Source organism: Podarcis gaigeae, assembly GCF_964106915.1.
Source record: "Podarcis gaigeae genome assembly, chromosome: 8".
NCBI classification, from domain to species: Eukaryota; Metazoa; Chordata; class Lepidosauria; order Squamata; family Lacertidae; genus Podarcis; species Podarcis gaigeae.
The window spans coordinates 63,013,522-63,026,277 of NC_139684.1; the positions used below are offsets into that span (position 1 = coordinate 63,013,522).

Below are 12,756 nucleotides of genomic sequence, written 5' to 3' on the forward strand. Positions count from 1 at the left end.
GGGTTGTGCGATTTCGGGTTGCGCGCTGCGCCGAACCCAGAAGTTCTAGAACGGGTTACTTCCGGGTTTTGGCACTTGCGCATGTGCAGAAGGGCTAAATTGTGCTTTGCACATGTGCAGAAGCACTGAATCGCAACCTGCGCATGCGCAGATGCGCCGCTGCGTGTTACGAACATGCTTTCCGCACAGATCATGTTCGCAACCCGAGCATCCACTGTATACTCGGAGTCCTGTAGTGATTTCATGCTCTTTATTGCAGCTTGTAAAACAGTGATTGAATTACCCCCCAAACCTCAAGCTTTTATATACATATTTACACAATGAGTCCCGACTGATTGGCTGATTCTGCCTCCCTCCTGGAGCCTGATTGGTCTTTTCCTGCAGGCCAATCAGTTGTTGCATTCTATGATCCTACTAGCCTAACAGGCTGATTAACTTCCTTCTGGAGCCTGACTGGTCTTTTCCTGCAAGCCAATCAGTTGTTGCATTCTAGGATCTTACTTGCCTATTGTTCTCGGATCCAAGCTTAGTGCATAACAAAGAACATAAAAAAGCTTTGTTGAAAGTCTGTTTAGTCAAGCTTTCCCACAGTAGTCAGTCACATGCCACCAGGAAGCCCTCAAGCAGTACAAGAAAATAGCCCTCTTCTTAATACTATCTCATGGATGGGCTTGCAGATTACTGAGAGGGTGTTGGTGGCAGATAAGAGTTTTTGCATGTTAAGTAAGTTGGAATGTGTGTCATGCATTATTAACAAGGAATTGGAGGAAATACCTGCATCTGTACTTCACAAGCACAGGCTTTCTACCATCTGATACTCAGAAGCTATACTGCCTCTGAACATGGGGTTTCCATCATAGTTCATAGTCGTTGGCAGACTTCTCATCCAGTAAGTGGTGTAATGCTCTCTATCAAAACATCTTTAAAAGGGCTGGCCAGTGTAGTGCCCTTCAGATTTTGGAGTACTACAGCTTCCATAATCCCTGACCCTTGGCCACGCTGGCTGGGGCTGATGGGAGTTGGAGTCCTACAACTTCCGGATGGCACCATATTGACTACATCTGATCCCTAAGAACATAAGAGGAACCCTGCCAGAGCCGTCCAACAAAACATCAACATACAAGTTGTACAGTGGGGTGATAGTATTTTCCTTCGTAAATACAAGGCGTATATTATTTATATACGTTTTTAACAAATGCTGTTAACAGTTAGCAAGGAAGACAAGTGTCATACAATAAGGTATAAAGCCAAAGGAGGGGAGATAAACTAATATGGTTGATACAGAGAAATGGAGCAAAGGCGTGCTTCCTGGTCTGGGCCTTATACTGCAAATGGGTCGTTCAGATCTGATTCCCCCCCCCCCCCCCGTGTGTGCATTTGGGCTTCCACATATACCTGTTTTTCCGCAGTTATGAATATTCATTGCTATTCTGCCTTATGTCAACTGAGCCAGTGGGTGGAGCTTGATGGAATGTATCCAGTATCCTTTGCGTGCCCTCCATCACTTCCGTCTCTCCTTCAAAACAAAAACAAAAACAGAAAGTGTGCAAGAACAAATGTTACTAGCCTTGGTTATAATTGCTCACAATATGCAAAATGGAGGCTTCTGCTTTTGGATGGATGCCTTTGGGAGGGGGCCTGAATTTCCATGTGGTTTTTAATTATTATTATAATACTGAGGTCTTGCTCAAGAATGATATTTACCACCTGACTAAGGCTTGCAAAGGAGTGATAAAGAGGTGTTGTGCAAGACCTCGGTATTATTTTTCAAAGCCCGATGCGTGTACTTTGATTACAGTCTCCAAAGTAATCTCCCAGATTTACTGGGTAGAGATCTTGAGAAAGCAACTCCTTGATCCAGTTGTTGAAATATGAATGGGCCTTCAGCAAGCAGCAGTTGGTGAAAGTAGGCACGCTTGAATCATCTGGGCTGCGGGAAACCAAATGGGCAGGTTGTGCTTAGGTGAGCAAATGGAAGCAGGGAAGTCGTACTAGGGGCCACCCACTGAAATGTTGGCGCATGTGGCAAACTATTCCAAACATCCCAAAGCAGTGGAGGCTGGTCCTTTAGGATGAGTGGGACACTGCACCACCCACCATGGGGATCCACAGGATTTTTTTTCTGGTGGAGTTGAAGTAAAACACTGAAAGTGGGGAGCAGCCTAGCTTTTCACAAAAATGAAAAGAAGAATAGTGTCAGTACATTTGCCTCGTATCTCAGGTTCTACAAATGCTAAAGCAAGTTGTTGTTGTTTTTTAAGAAAAGCTGGGTTGCCAACCAACCTCATTCTGCCTGCAGCCAGTCTCCACCTGCCTGTCTTCTTATTAACATCCAACCCAATGGCTGGTGCAGCTTCTCAGCTTCCTTCTCCTTAGTCTCAGTGTTGCTGCCCTTGTAAAACTGAACAAAAACAGTATATAAGTTGGGAAGAAAGGAACAGAGATATTTTTGTCTCTGTTCAGGCATTGTAGGCTGGACGTGTGCAACCAAACAGATGAGAAACTTCCTCAGAATGACACAACCAATCAGAGAAGGTGGCATCTTGGCAATAGTCATGCCATGCTGCCTGGTTGCTAAGCAACATCCCCCTCCCTCTTAGCTGACTTACTGATAACAGAATTAACCCTTAAGTTACAAACTGGATGATCCCTGGACTGCACTTCTAACAGTTGTTGTTGTTGTTGTTGTTGTTGTTGTTGTTGTTGTTGTTGTTGTTGTTGTTTGCTACACTTCTATCATCACCTCAAAGAATCAGAGCTTGCTCTTGTGTGGCTTTCTATGCATTTTTACATTTTCAGGCCAACCTTCCTCTAACGAGCTCATAGTTAACTCTGTGAAACAGAAGGCAGCTCTTGAGTTGACTTTATGTCAGGTTTGGCACTTCTGTGTGGTCATGTATTCCTTGCTGTACCTGTAAATCAGGAAACCACAGGGGATGTATGATGTGGTTGCTTTCCAGGCCACTGCTTTTGGCTCCTAGTGACTGGTTGTGCTGCCATAGGAAGTAACCACGACATTTCAAGTATTGCCAGAGTGGCGTGGCCTACAGTTGTGACACTCAAGCAATGCAAGAACTATTCCTGATTAAGGACGACTGAATCTATCAATTTTGGCTTCCCTCATTTTCCCCATCTTAAGTCGAGTTCATCTCATTTCAGTTTGCATTAAACAAATTGCATGAAATCTCAGTGCATTTTCATGCATATTTCTCTTAATATATGCATTTTCTACACAATTTTGCCTAATAAATGTACTATTGCAAGCAATTTCCCCTAATTTAATGCATTTTTGTATATTATTTTCACTTTAACATGCATTTCCGTGCACACTTTCCCCACATTTTTTTTGTATGCATGTTCTGTTTGGCGAACTGCATCCCACTAAGATAAATTCAACAGAGTAAATAATTTTTGATGGAAGTAAAAGTGGAAAACTGATTTGGATGGTTATAGTAAAATATGCAGGAATTTATGATCTGTAAAATGAACCATGGAAGGAGAAAAAGGGAAGTCATCGAATATTTCAAAGTTTGCAAAATGTTTATTTTGAAGTGTAAAATTGAAAACTTAATAAAAATTATTATATAAAAAATATGCAGACCAAATAAAACCCTCAAGCATCCTTAATTTGAACCCATGTAAGGAGGATTGTCTTGGTTCGCCAGGATTGTTCTGGTTCAGCAGAAGCAGCTTAGTCATGCTGGCCACGCGACTGGACCTAATGGTCAGGGGTCCCTTTACCCTTTACCTTAAGGAAGAGGTGGGTTGATACTTAACTGCAGTCATGTTTGTCTGCTCCATCAACACAATCCTGGTCACCATCACACACATAAAATGGCTCAATGTTCCTGTGATCAGGACACTGGAACTGACCAGGCTTACGTGTCTTTGTGAAATATTAAAAGTACAGGGGTACCTTGGGTTACAGACGCTTCAGGTTACATACGCTTCAGGCTACAGACTCCGCTAACCCAGAAATAGTACCTCGGGTTAAGAACTTTGCTTCAGGATGAGAACAGAAATCGTGCTCTGGTGGTGTGGCAGCAGCAGGAGGCCCCATTAGCTAAAGTGGTGCTTCAGGTTAAGAACAGTTTCAGGTTAAGAACGGACCTCCGGAACGAATTAAGTACTTAACCCGAGGTACCACTGTACGTTTTATTTTGTATGCTGCCTTGGGAATGTTGCTTAAATATTTCCAAGCACGAAAATAAATAAATAAATAAATGCAAGACCAGCTGCTGCTTCTGTAAGCCTCAGTGAAGGTTTTTGCCATTGCCTATGGAATTGGGAATTGCACTACAGCTGACTAATCCCTCTCTCTTTTTGCTTCCTTTTCCAGACCAGGTTCTGGCTCCTGTGTAAGGCTCAGGCAACACAGCTGAGCTCCACTGCATGATTAATCCTTGTATTTAATACAGCAGCAATCAACCTTGTTTGCACTGTTGGTAAGTAAAGCCGCAAGGCTTGCAATTAAAATGCATTTAATTACTTGTATGGTTACTGAGGTGAAGTCTCTCTGGATTTTTACACCGTTGAGATCAGAATCTGCCCCCTTTTTCTCACCACTTTTTTGTGTGGATAAAGTATAATGAGCAGGTAGCATCTTTCAGGTGGAGATTTCAAAGTAATTCACAAACCAGTCTTAAGGCGGATGCTTTGGTGTGGGAATATCATTTTAGTTCCATTTCACAGATGACAAAATATCACTGAGGATACACTTGTAATTACTAGAGATGCATGGAGCCCTCGTGAGAATTTCCCCTAGTTTTATAGATACACTTCTTGCTTTCCCCCAGATGTTTCACCTGAGCCAGAAAATAAAAAAATGTCTTGAAGCTTTATGTTAGGCAAAGTTTGGTAGAAAGTTATATTTGGGCAAATCATTAGCATTCTTGAAATTATTTGGATATTTCTTCTGAACAAAATAGTCCAAATTAATCTCAGGTTTTTTTCTGCCGCAATATTTGTTAGTAGCTCCAACACATGCCTGTTTTCTCCCCTCAGATAATCTGATTTCATTCAATATATGCCAAGTCATTTATTTCCGTGTCTTCTTTGCTTCTTCTCACTGAGGGAAAAAATTAGGCCCCATCTGCACTATACATTTAAAGCAGCATCATTTCACTTTAACAGCTATCCCCAAAGAATCCTGAGAGTTGTTAGGCAAGCCCTATTCTCCTCACAGAACTACAATTCCCAGAGTACCCCGGGAAGAGGGATTGACTGTTAAACCACTCCAGGAACTATAGCTCTGTGAAGGGACTGACAGTGCTCAGCACCCCTAACAAACTACACTTCCCAGGATTCTTTGGGGGAAATCATTACTCTTTAAAGTGGTATGATGCTGCTTTAAATGTATAGTACAGATGAGGTCTCAAGAGTGTGAAAGAGTAAGAGGCACCTGCATTCAGCGTAGCTTCACCCCAAAATTTCTGAATAGGTTTCTGTTTTGTGCATTTAAAAATGATGGTAGCTGTGTTGGCCCATTTGAATCCCCCCCAAAAAAGTTGTAATGCGCTTATTGGAACCAATCAAAATGTCATAAACTTGTGAGCAAGTTTTTGAGATCTCCAGACCTCTGGTCTGATAAAGAAATCTGGAGAACATGAAAACTCAGCCACAGATTTGTAGCAAAGCCCGTAATCTGCATGGAAAAGGTTCACAGCTCAGTCCCCAGCGTCTCCAGTTAAAAGGGTCAGTCCTGAGGCGATGTGAGACCCTTTTTCTGAGAGAGAACCTGGAGAGCAGCTGCTGGTCAGAGAAGGCAGGACATGGACGCAGTGTCCCATCATCCTTGTTCAGCCCCCACCTGCCCACTGTCTTACTTATATCCAGTCCTTGACGATCAGCTTGTTTTCCAGCAGGGGTGGGGTGGGTGAAGCTGGAATTCGTTTGCTCTGCCTGTCATTGGCCTCTAACTGTTGGGTCTTCTGGCCACTGCCCTACCAGTCCTAACAGGTACCAGCCATCAATGGATAGATAGGTGGACAATCAGTCTGACCCAGTGAGAGGAGGTATGTCTCCATGATGAGGAAGAACAGCTACAGGCACAGTGTCGCTTGAAGGGGGGGCGTCTCTGTCAACAGAAGGAATTGCAGGAGGGGGTGGGGGAGAGAGATAGAAGAAAGACATGGGCCATGAGAGGAGCTAAGCTGGCTGGTCTGGCGGCTTCTCCTTCCTATTAACATCTGATACAACATATTCCTATGCCATTGCCCATCTTGTGATTTTTGGGCTTGCTCTGAGCATAATTCCAGATTGGAAGGAGACAAAGTCAGAGCAGTGACTCATTGAGAGAGGCAGTGGACAGACTCCTAATGGCTGTGGGGTGGCTGGTCATTCTTACTCTTTCAAACATCAGGGGTGACTGATCAGTCCAGCTGCACCTGTGACAGAGGCATGGCAAAATTACAGCAACCCCCCCCCCAAAGGATGATTCAGAGGTAGCAAGGTCAGAACTATGACTCATGGAGGGATGTGGCAGGCAGCCTCTTCTGTGGATAGGTTGTATAGGTTCATAGCTGTGGATAGGTTGTATAGGTTCACAGCTGTTACTGCTTTACTTAATGCATTTCTGAACGCAAACTTGCCGTTCTAACATAACAAACTGCAAAATACTGTTTCAGTTTGGTGTTGGGTTGGGGCAGAGGCCCAAACCCTACTCGGCAGAATGAGCAGGAGGGTTAACAAATGCAGGAGTGTGGGCTTCTTTTTTAAATAATAATAATAATAATAATAATAATAATAATAATAATAATACCACCCCACCCATCTGGCTGGGTTTCCCCAGCCACTCTGGGCAGCACCCAGCAGAATAGTAAAAAGAAAAAGAAAAAAAAAGTAACTACAATAATATACATTAAAAAGGTAAAGGTACCCCTGCCCGTACGGGCCAGTCTTGACAGACTCTGGGGTTGTGCGCCCATCTCACTCAAGAGGCCAGGGGCCAGCGCTGTCCGGAGACACTTCCGGGTCACGTGGCCAGCGTGACATCGCTGCTCTGGCGAGCCAGAGCCGCACACGGAAACGCCGTTTACCTTCCCGCTGGTAAGCGGTCCCTATTTATCTACTTGCACCCGGGGGTGCTTTCGAACTGCTAGGTTGGCAGGCGCTGGGACCGAGCAGCGGGAGCGCACCCCGCCGCAGGGATTCGAACCGCCGACCTTTCGATCGGCAAGTCCTAGGTGCTGAGGCTTTAACCCACAGCGCCACCTGCGTCCCAATAATTGTTTTTACCATAGAGCTTTCGGCATATTAATTTTCATTATTGCCCTGATGATAATGGAAGCCGCAGCATTGCCACACACCCTGACCAGCCCAAGTCAAGCTGGCCCAGCTGCAACACAAGATGGGGAGGGCTATGGGGTGACCGCTGCTGTTCTGTGGGTGACCAGTAGTGCAACTGAGCAATTTTAGATTGTGGATTTTAGGTTTTAGAAGATACCATCTTCTAAAACCTAAAATCCACAATCTAAAATTGCTCAGTTGCACTACTGGTCACCCACAGAACAGCAGCGGTCACCCCATAGCCCTCCCCATCTTGTGTTGCAGCTGGGCCAGCTTGACTTGGGCTGGTCAGGGTGTGTGGCAATGCTGCGGCTTCCATTATCATCAGGGCAATAATGAAAATTAATATGCCGAAAGCTCTATGGTAAAAACAATTGCAGGTGTTGGCACTTTTAGGTACACCTGACTCAGCCCAACACATCTTCAGTCACCTAAACCATACGTGTCCTCTTCCACACCTCCATTGCAATCCCTTTAATAAGGAGGCTACTGCTGAGATCTTTTGTGGGTGCTGGTGAGTGAGTGAGCTTAGGGAGGAGGGGTGAGATTTGAACCACCTGTCCAGTCACTGAGATTACCCAGAGAAACGCTGTTACTTGTCCCCCAGGTTACAGAGGCTGACTGGCATCAACTTTAAATCAAGCATTTAGTGTTATCAGTCCCCTGCTGTGGAACACTCTTCCAGCAGTGATTCGGCAGGCATCTTTGTTTTGACTTTTAGGCATCTCTTGAAAACAACCTATGCAGTTGTTTAATTTTTTATTGAATAGCCAGTCATTTTATTGGTTGCTTTGTATAGCTTTTAAATATTTCTGCCTTGCTGTGCACCACCCTGATGTTATGCGAGTAGGTAGTATAGAAATACTTCTATAAATTAATTAATTAAATACAGTTTTGTAAATAGGACTGCGTAAGTTACTAGACCCTAAGCAATTCTTCCCCACTTTGCCCACTAACTCACAACTGTGGCCCATTTATGGACAAATATCTTGCCATGCTTCTCTGACTTGGAGGTGATTCATATTTGCCAAAGGTGAATATACGAGTTGCTGTTTTTAAGCCTAGATTATTATCGCTGCAACTACCAGCTCATGCCACGTATCTGATTGGACAACCTCCATTCTGACATTTTAATTACCCCCTTTTTCCATGCAACCCTTCCCCAGCATAACAAGTTTTTGTGTGATCAGATATCACACTGGGAGTCAACAGTTGTTCAAAGGGAGTGCTGTTTGGACTGGTTGCATAAAAGACAGGGACAGAGTTACGGTTATAGGGTATAATTTCTGGGTTTTCCTAGGAAGTGTCTATGCATAAGATACAAGTGCCCACTGAAAGGAGGGTGGAAATGGTAAAATAAGCCTCCATTATACTCCTCAGTATGATAAGAACACATACCAAATGTATGGGCTACTGTTCAGTCCCATAGGGCTCTCAAAGTGCTTTTCAAAACAAACAAGCAGCAGTGTTGGAACACAGGAATCTGCCTTATTCTAAATCAGACCTACTAGTCTATCCTGCTCAGCAGGCAGTACCTCTCCAGGGTTTCAGGCCCAACCTGGAGGTGGTGGGGACTGAACTTGGGACCTTCCACATGCAAGGCAGATGCCCTCCCAGTGAGCTATGGCCCTTCCCTCATGGAAGACTCTGCCCCAAAATTAGTATCTCACCCCCTCATTGAAAGTGGCAGCACTGGAAAGCCTACAGGGGTGGTGGTGCCATTGAGGCAGAGGTCCAGGGTCCCACTCAGCCCCCCAAATGCAGGAGTACACACAAGACCATAAATTATGAGTCTAAAATTACCTACCTGCGCCACTTTGCAGGGGAAGGGTCTTCCCTTGGCCAGCTCACGTTTCAGACCATGTGTAAGCATTGAGTAACACAGACATGGCTAGTTATCCATCACTATATTTATCTTGCTCAGGCTGAGTTTAACCAAGGAACAGAACTTTTGGAACTAGTTTTTTTTGGGAGGCGGGGGGCATTCCTTTTTTCCCACCTCCATTCTCCAAAGGGAGCTGGTAACTTTATTTACTTAGATTGTGTGAGCACTTGGTGGGCAATTCCTGTGGGGTTAGCAGTATAAGCAGAAGAGCTAGTAGGTGATGCTGTGCGGGGAGCTCAGAGTTTGCAAGCAGGGAAAGAAAAGTGGCTAATGTTTTACCTCTCCCCATGTGGCATCTTGGCTCTGTGTTAATCCCATACGGTCTCAGAGTGCCTCCCTTTTTTCCATTGCAGCTCAGGCTTGCAGTCTGGGTGTGCTTTTGGATCCAGAAAGCCACAAGTGCTGTAGCTCACTTTAGGCTGCTGAAGTCACACGTGCTTTATGACAAGGCTTGATTACTGTAATGTGTGGAGCTGTCTTTCAAAGAGGTTTGGAAACCTCACAGGAATATCGGAAAATGTCTTATACTGAATCAGACCATTGGTCCACCTGGTTCAGTATTGCCTACACTGAACTGGCAGCAGCTCCCTAGGGTCTCAGGCAGGAGACACTCCCATCCCCACCTGGAAATGTCCAGGATTGAACCAGGGACTTTCTGAGCTATGGCAGAAGCTAGAGTACTGGCTGTTTGTTGTTTTAATTGTACCAACTTCATTGGCTTCTGTTCTTCTTCTTAGAAAAGTTCAAGGTGCTGGTTATAACCTTTAACTGTCCAAATGACTTGGGGGCCTGCGTTCTTTAAGGACCATCTTCAAATAAGTTAAGGACTGTTCCTTCTGCATGATCCTGTGTTCACCTACTTAGGCTGCCAGGAGTGGCCTGGCTCCATGTCTCACTACTGACAGAAAGTGCCAGTTGTACAACATCAGGGATCATTAAGGGTTAGTGTGGTTATTGGTCTGGCTAACACCAGACTTGGCTTAGCTAGATGTTACAGTCATTCGGGAGTAAACCGTCCATGTTATAGAAAGACTGTTGAGATTTGACAGTTGGAGGAGTTGGAGGGATAAATACTTCTGAAGGAGGCTTATCTCAGTATGTGTGGTTGAATATTATGTCTCATTGCTCTCAACTAGACCTGTAAATGATATTCTCCTCAATTTATATACTGTTTTTGTTCAGTTTACCCCAGTAAAGTATATCAGTTTATTTTCTTTCTGGATTAACTCTGTTTCATTCAAGTCACTCTGTTAACTGAGGATAGGTAAAAGAGGGCTTTCTCTGTTTTGGTACTCAGGCTATGAAATTCCGTGCCCTAACCCCCTAGCACACTCGTTGATAGCATTTATGCTCAGTGAAGACTGCCTAACTCCAGCAGTCCTTTAGTATGATTAGTTAATCTGTTATTTATCTCCTGACTTCTAAAAAGTGTGTCATCTGCTGTTTTATTTGTTTATTTGGTTTTTCAAAATGCATTAACCAGTGTTGTTTGGACATTCCAGTGATGAAGCAGAAAGATGGGATATAAACAGTTTGAATAAATAGATAAGTCTGCTTACCTTCAATGGTCTGGCAGTGTTGTGGCCATACAATGTCTTTCTGTCACACTCTGGCAATTGGACGATGCACTGGGGCACCTGGTCAGCGCGAGAGGCCTATGGACTTTGTGGGCCAGGGCTGCAAATTGTAGCTTGCCTGCTCATTGACCAATCACAGGCAGGCTTAGTGGCAAGCCTTTCCCAGAGGGCGGAGCCAACTCCTCCACCCAGTTCATCACAGGATCCCCCACCTATTCTCCCTTGTATATTAGCCTTCTTGTTTGTGCCGTGGATTTATTGACTGCCGTGTTTGGGGCTGGGCAGGAATTTCCCACCAGAAAAATTGGCTCTGGTCTGGTGGTCTAGTGTCACAACTTTTGGCAGTTAGGCATTGGGTAATCCGTCTTGGTTGGAGGGGAGTTTGTAGCCTCCGCCTGCTCCTCCAAGGGAGAAGGCATCTCTTTAAAAGGATCCGGGAGGAGTTCTGTCCAGTCGCCCAGGTGAGGGCTAAGGATATACCACTCCTCAAAATGACGATCCATTGAGGAGTGTTCCTATTTGAGGTAGCTCATAGGACTCTCCTTGGTACCAGGTTGACCCTAAGGAACACTTCCAGCAGGCGGCCTGGAAGTCAGTGGTTACTGCATATCCAATGCATATATCACAATTGTAATCAGCAAAGTTGTAGCCTTATTTGCCCCAATATATATATGTATGCTGTCTTGTCTGGTTATTACATTGAGGTGAGAGCAATGGATATCACCCTGCCTCGGCCTGCAATCAATATCAGGAGGGATATTATGGTGGGCAGGTTTAGAATTCTCAAAAATTGATCTTTTAAAAAGCAGCTGTTTCCTGGTTCTCAGAATGGGGAAGCCAAAATCATGGAATAATAATAATAATAATAATAATAATAATAATAATAATAATAATAATAAAATAATAATAATAATAATAATAATAATAATAATAATAATAATAATTATTTATATCCTGCCCATCTGGCTTGGCTTCCCCAGCCACTCTGGGCGGCTCTCAACAGATGTTGTTGGACTGCAACTTGCATCATATCTGACCATTAGCATAGTGGGGGTGACACCACATTGACACCACATTGACTACCCCCGTGTGGAACTTTGAGAATATAGGACACTGCATGGGCTCATCACTGACTGGCAACAGCTCTCTGGAATTTCAGGCAAGGGTGTCTCCAAGCCCTACCTGAAAACATCAGGAATTGAACATGCAAAACGTGTTCTCTACCACCAATCTGCATCCCTTCCCACAAAGACTAGAATACTTTGCTGCTCTCGCAACTGAAGGACTCTGCCTTATTATGGTGCCCACTCAGTTCCATTGGCTCAGTGTTCACATCCCTCTTTTCTATAAATGCCCACATACTGATGTACACACATGTTGACTCAGAGGCGATGCAAAAGCTTTTTTCCTTGTGGCTTTCCTTAGCTTTCCTAATTAAAAACATCTATCTTTCCCATCATCTCGTGTGATTCAAAAGTCGAGTTAATGAGAATAATTGTTCTCCATATTTCCCTATCATGCCACTTTGAAGTTTTAAAGTTACTTTCATTCTCTGCTGCTTAGTGAAAATGAGTATTTACTGTAGCAAGCTGGGCAAAATCATGCCAAAGACATGTCATTTCCATCATTTTTATGTCTTGTCTGTACACTGCCAAGAACAAAAGATCCACAGATTAGCAATACATTTTAATTTCTACTGTCTCTCTCTCTCTGGCTCTCCAATCTGGCAGCCCGGCCAAGTCTCCATAAGGCTTCTTGGGCATGAGACACTTCGCTTGGATTTCCCCGGCTACTGTCAGGGAATTAACATCTTAAAAGTCAACTTTGTCTGCATTGTTAAAAATAATTATTCAGCCACGTCCCTCATGGAATGATGCACATTATGTACTTGGGCTTCTGGGGATGAACGGGTGGGGAAGATCTTGAAATGTCAAGTATCAACAAGTTTGAGAAGAGATTACTGGTACCAAATTGGAGCTTACTCAGGAGATGGCAAGAGGGGCACTT

General features: G+C 44.1%; 2 long non-coding RNA genes across 2 annotated transcripts in view; one reads left to right on the forward strand and one right to left on the reverse strand.

Annotated features, from left to right (window-relative positions):
- The window catches only part of LOC310850463, a 29,010-nt gene extending 24,570 nt beyond the window's left edge, over window positions 1-4,440 (forward strand). The window contains exon 4 of the long non-coding RNA XR_014567343.1: window positions 4,340-4,440. This is a non-coding gene — a long non-coding RNA (uncharacterized lncRNA). The remainder of the gene's footprint in view (window positions 1-4,339) is intronic.
- LOC310850438 lies at window positions 556-10,899 on the reverse strand. The gene is made up of 3 exons (XR_014567310.1): window positions 10,732-10,899; window positions 2,284-2,392; window positions 556-1,516 (listed from the first exon to the last, which is right to left on the reverse strand). It is a non-coding gene; the product is annotated as an uncharacterized lncRNA (long non-coding RNA).
- Window positions 10,900-12,756: the final 1,857 nt, after the last annotated feature.